The following is a 6,000-nucleotide window of genomic DNA, read 5'->3' on the forward strand; positions in this document are numbered from 1 at the left end:
TTGCTCCATCTGCTCCACCCACCCTGGGCAACAACATAAAACCCATCACATTTCTACCTCCTTTCAGTTCTGAAGACATCATATTGTCTGGAAACGTTAACTCTGTTTCTGTCTCTACAGATGCTGCCAGGCCTGCTGTGAACTTCAGCGCCCCCTGTTTTTATTAGAGCACCAATTCCTGGCTTTATTAAAACATGAAGTGTATAGCAAGTCGGCCATAATCAGCGGAACGAGAAACAGAGTTAAAGCTCCACGTGGGTATTAAATAGAACAGGAAATGTCTGTGGTGGAGATTAGGAATTTAAAAATGTGACATGAAAGTGGAAGAATTTTATGTTGGTCAATTATTTTCCGTCATGAATATCTGCCGTGTGCTGCCTTAAAACGTTTGCAGGAACCACAGTGATTTGATTGGTGGGTTTTGGAAATTGAATTTTGCATTTCACAGCTTTTGGTACTATTTCACCAACCTGTCAATTTCATGTTGTAGCCAATGGCAATGGTTGTTTTAATTGGCTGAATAGGTCATTTTGCCTCTGGAGAAAGTGGTTGAAAGTGAAAAAAAAATGGCAAAAGTAATGTTTATGAAACTGCAGGGGTAACCTCCCTGCTGGCCTCATGGCTAGGGTTCGGAACTTGTACTGCCGTGGCTCGCGTTCAATTTCTGGTTGATTAAAGCACAGTGATAACGCCACTGGTGTCCGAGTGGACAGGATTCAGCACATTGACCGCCGCGGCCTTGCGTGGGAATGAGGGTTCTTTGCTCATGTCCACACTGCTTAAACAGAGAGTTTATATTATTGGTAAAAAACTGAAAACGCAGTGGCGAATCAGTGGAGTGAGAGTTGAAGTTTCACATCAGAGCTGGTATCAGAGGGAATGGAGCAGGGAGAGAAGATCCCTGAGGTGATATTCAGTGAGTTTAGGAGGTTCATATCAGAGGGAATGGAACTGCGAGAGAGGATCCCTGTGGTGATGTTGAGTGAGATCAGTTGTTTGTTGCGTCAGGCAGACCGCAGGTTCTGAGAATTTCCACGAGTTCTACTCACTGGTAATCCTGATAAACCCCAAACTGTGGTAATAATTTGCAGGAATACTGCTCGATAATGTGTCTTTGTCAGATCGGCCCCAGCTTCTGGGAGTCAGTCTTGGGTTTGTGTCAGCTGTTTCTTCTGTCTTATATGTGTACTTTTTGTTATTCATTTATGCGATGTGGGCGTGGCTGTCTGGGCCAGCATTTATTGCACATCCCTAACTGCCTTGAGAAGATGGACTGTGACGTCTCTGCCTTGTGAGTGTTTAATTGGACAAGGTAGAGAGTGTCCAGGCGAATGCTCTGGTGGTACGGGTTCAAATCCCAACATGGCAGCTGCTGGGATTTGAATTCAGTTCATAAAATCTGGGATTGAAAACTGGCCTCGGTAATGGTGACCATGACAACTATCACCGATTGTCGTAAAAACCCATCTGCTGCACTAATGTCCTTTAGTGAAGGAAATCTGCCATCTTTATTCGGCCTGGCCGACATGTGATTCCAGGTCCACAGCAATGTGACTTAACTGCCCTCTGAATTGGCCTCGGAAGCCGGGCTGTTCGGGACGGCCTTGCCAGCGACACCCACATCTCATGAAAGGATAAAGAGAAAAAAAACTTTTACTCCCTATCTAACCCCTGCTACACGGACCCTGGGAGTGTTTAACGGGACTGTGCAAAGGAAACTTTAGTCCTCCATATGCTGTCGTGTATGGGCATCTGATGAAGCAGACCCCTGCTGTTTACTATTACCTGACATGTGACTGAGACAGGCCTGAGTATGAATGAAAGCACCGAGGCTCTCCTCGCTGTACGATCATTTTGCCTCTGGGGTTTGGCATAAAAAGGCAGAAGAAAAGGTGCATTAAAACCGATGGGTCGCTGGGTGGCGCACTGACTCTTGCACTGAAGGACCTTGGGCTCTGAAGAAGAGTCGTAAGAACTCGAAACGTTAATTCTGTTTTTTTTGTCTCCACAGATGCTGTGAGATCTGCTGAGTTTTTCCAGCATTTGCTGTTTTTGTTTCACATCCCAGACAGGACTGGTTAAAAATACCTGCCTGGGAAAAGGGGCAAAACAGTGTAATAGGGAAAATGGAGCGGTGTCGATGGGCCTGAGAGAAAGGAGTTCAGCAAAGTCAGTTCGTTTCACATCCATGATTTATTAACAATTTCAGGGAACATTTTACAGAAAAGTTTACTTTAAAGTTAACTGAAGTGAATATAATGACTGAGAGTCACATTGAGAACAGAGCACATTCGCTCTGAGCTGCCAACTGTGTGTACAAATGTAACGGAGACCAGAAAGAGAAAACAGGAGCTCAATATAAAGGGAAGGGAGTAATTGTGAATGAGGAATGAGAAACGTTACCTATTTACACGGGGAATTCAAACTACTGGAAATTATAAGCTGCTATTGCATTGCAATCATAATTATCTCGCACATTTGAAACAGAGAAACGGAAATACTGCCCATGATTGTCTCAGTTACAAATTCGGAAACATAAACTGTAGGTATTTCATTTGTAGAGTCACCGAGAGGACATATTTTAAATTCGGAATACAGAGATCTCAATAAAGAGCTGAGGAAAATCTACGGTATTCAAAATTCAACCGGTGACTTGATCTGTAAAAGCAGATGAAATAATGAAGCAGATTGTTATGATCTAGGACACTTATGATAGAGTTTTAATCAATGAAACATTGAGAGATTTTTCAAACTGCTCTGTCAGTTTGAAGTGTGAATGGATTGAATCTTCTCACCTTCGCCAGAGTTACGGCAGCGCTGCAGAAAATGCTCAGGAAGAACAGAATGTAGAAGCGGTTGTCCAGATGTTGCCATTATCATCCTCAGAATCTTCAGTCCAGATGCGGTCTGTGGAATCTACGGGGATATAGCCGAGGAGATATAACTAGATTGTTTATTAATCTAGGATATCATGTTTTAAACATTTCCTTTACTCTTTCCTAAGTTATTAATGTATTCAATGTTCAATGTATATCTCCTATTAAGTTCGTGACACTCAGTAACCCATCTCTGTAACCATCTCCACAGCTGTCCTTCCTTTACAATCTTTGTACAGTCCGTGTCGGAAAATATGGCAACTTTTCTCCAGTATCAGTTTATTTTCGAACAATTTCGTACGATCTATTATTGGAGAATATTATGATGGGTATCCGGAGAGATTCACCGAGCTACTTATTTGGAAGCTGTGAACGTTGCTTTTTAAAAGCTCGGATGTGAGTTCCCATCTTGTTTGTTTATTTGTGATGGGAATATTTGGTGCGTCATTAACTTAAATCAGTTTCTCAGTAAGAGCATTGTTTCAGTGTGTTTATCGGGTTATTATGTAATAGAGACAATTGCCGGAGGATATGCCGTTAAAAAAGTACATTTGAATTATACTTTCTTCAATAGCCTGGCGTCTGTGTTGTGCTTTAGCTTTTGTGTATGTCTGCATGAGTATCTCGCGCTTTGCATTACTGTTTGTTTGTGTGTCCATAGGTGTGCATGTGTGTTAATGTGTGTGTTCATGTGCCAATGAGTGCTGATTTGTGTATTTTTGTGTCTGCGTCTTTACGTATATTTTGTTTTTCTGCCAATGTGGATGTATGCGTGTGTTATTGTGTGTGTTTATGTCTTGATGTCTATATTTACTTATTACTATCTGTGTAAATGTGTGTTTACCTGTTTAATGTGTGCCTGCTAATATGAGTGTTAATGTTTCTTTTTGTGTTCCACGTGTCTGTCAGCATATTAATGTCTGTGTCACAGCGTCTGTGTGTGCGTGTCTGTATGCGTGTGTGTGTGACACAGCGAGAGAGAGAGAGAGAGTTTTTAATATGTGCATTTGTGTGTTGATCGATATTTAGAACTATGTATCAATGTGTGTATATGTTTTCATATGTACTAACGTGTGTTTTTTGTTTTCTACTGTGTATGAGTATATTCATGTTTGTGTCTACATGTGTGTCTGTGAATGTGTTAGTCTGTTCTTCTATGTTTTTGTATCTGGGTGTCATCTGCTCATATGTGTGCATGTGTTAATGTGTGTCCATGCATTTGTTTTAATGTGTACGATAGTGTGTGTCTTTATGTCTGTATTTATGTCATTGTGAACGTGTAATACTGCATATGCTAATAGTTACATTTGTGCTTTGTGTCCTTGTATGAGTCTGCTTGTCTGGTTTTATCTGTTTGTGTGTGTGTGATTGTGTATATGTGTGTGAGCGAGTGTCTCTGTGTGTGTATTTCTGCATGTGTGTGATTGTGTGCGTGCGTATTTGTTCATGTGTGTGATTGTGTGTACGTGTGTGTCTGTGTATGTTTGTGCGTCTGCACCCATGTGTTTGTGATTGTGTGTGCATGTGTGCGCTTGTGTGTGCACGTGTGTATGTATTTGTCTATGTGTGTCTGCCTGTGTTTGTGTGGGTGCACATGTGTGGGTATAAATGTGCCTGCCTGTACCTGTGTGTGTTTGTGTCTGAGTGTCTGTGCCTATGTGTGTGTACGTGTGTTTGTGTCTGTCCATTTGTGTCAACTGAGTATATTTTTACTATTTTCCAGAATTTCACCAGTACCAATGATCGAGTCTGACCTTGATGGTGAAAATTTTGGTGAATAGTTTCAATGTTCTGTGTATAAACGTGTTTTCTGTGAGATGCAAGGTGATATCAGGTGAACGAATGCAAACAATCAACCATGTGCCTCATAAAATTCAGGGACAGAACCTTGAACAACCCAGGGAGGATTCAATCACCAGTTTAGATTCGGATTATGGGAAATCAATCTTAGCATAAGCTTAACAGGAACAAGAGTATTAAAACATCTTCAAATTATGTTGCATAAATATATGTTTTTACAACATCCTAAGCATGATGGGAGTTTTAAATCTGTGGCCAGTAAGCTAGAAGCCAACGTGGACTGTTGGTAACTGAGTCCTGACAGTAGAGACCCGTTTCCTTCCAGATTCTCTGCTCGGGGAGTGAGGATCCAGTGATCTAATAGTTTTGCTCTGTCTGGTTGTATAAGCAAGTTCCTTTCAGGTCTCTCTGCTGAGAAGGTGGAGACACACCGGGTTAACCAATGACCTTCCTCGTCTTTTTGTTTAGCAAGTGGAGGTAAAATTGGCTTAAAATTTTCCTTTCAGTTTTCTCTGTTGGGGAAGTGGAGGTACAGTGGGTTACCAATTTACCTTCCCCTCTCTCTGTTGGGAAAGTGGGGTACAGTGGTTAAACAATCCCCCCCCCCACTCGCTGTTGTGGAAGTAGAGGTACAGTGGGTTAATAATGTCCCCTTCACCCTTCTCTGTTGGGCAAGTGGGGTACAGTGGCTAAACAATTCGCACCCCCCCCCCCCACCCGCTGTTGTGGAAGTGGAGGTGCAGTGGGTTAACAATGTCCCCTTCACCCCTTTCTGTTGGGCAAGTGGGGTATAGTGGGTTAACAATTTCCCCTCCAACTCTCTCTTTTGGCGAAATGGGGATACAGTGGGTTAACAATTTCCCTTCCCCCTCTCTCTGAAGGGGGATTGTTGGGACATGTTTCTGTGTGACTCCACTTCAGTTCCCAGTGGGTGTGGTGCAGCAGCTTAAAGCTGACATCCATTTTAAAGGGATGGACAATAAGAGAAGCAGGAACACCAATATCTAAATGTGCTGTGATTGTTTGTTGGAAATGGGAATTGTCAGATTTCTCCTCAGTAGGAGGAGAGTTGGTGAAGTTATTTTGCAGAATCCCGTAATGAATGAGCTTTACTCTGTCTCTAACCCAGGGTGTATCTGAGCTGGGAGCACTGGGTGTACAAGACTTGGGTGTGAGCCCTGTAAATATCCGATTTTAACTAAACAGGTCTAACATCAGCAAAAGTGGAAAACAACATTGATTAAACGATTGTGTATTTAAATCACGATTGGAGAAAAGGACTTTATTTTTTTTTATTGAAGTTTGAAATGTAACCGACATATTC

This window comes from Carcharodon carcharias, chromosome 27 (assembly GCF_017639515.1).
Source record: "Carcharodon carcharias isolate sCarCar2 chromosome 27, sCarCar2.pri, whole genome shotgun sequence".
Lineage (NCBI taxonomy): Eukaryota > Metazoa > Chordata > Chondrichthyes > Lamniformes > Lamnidae > Carcharodon > Carcharodon carcharias.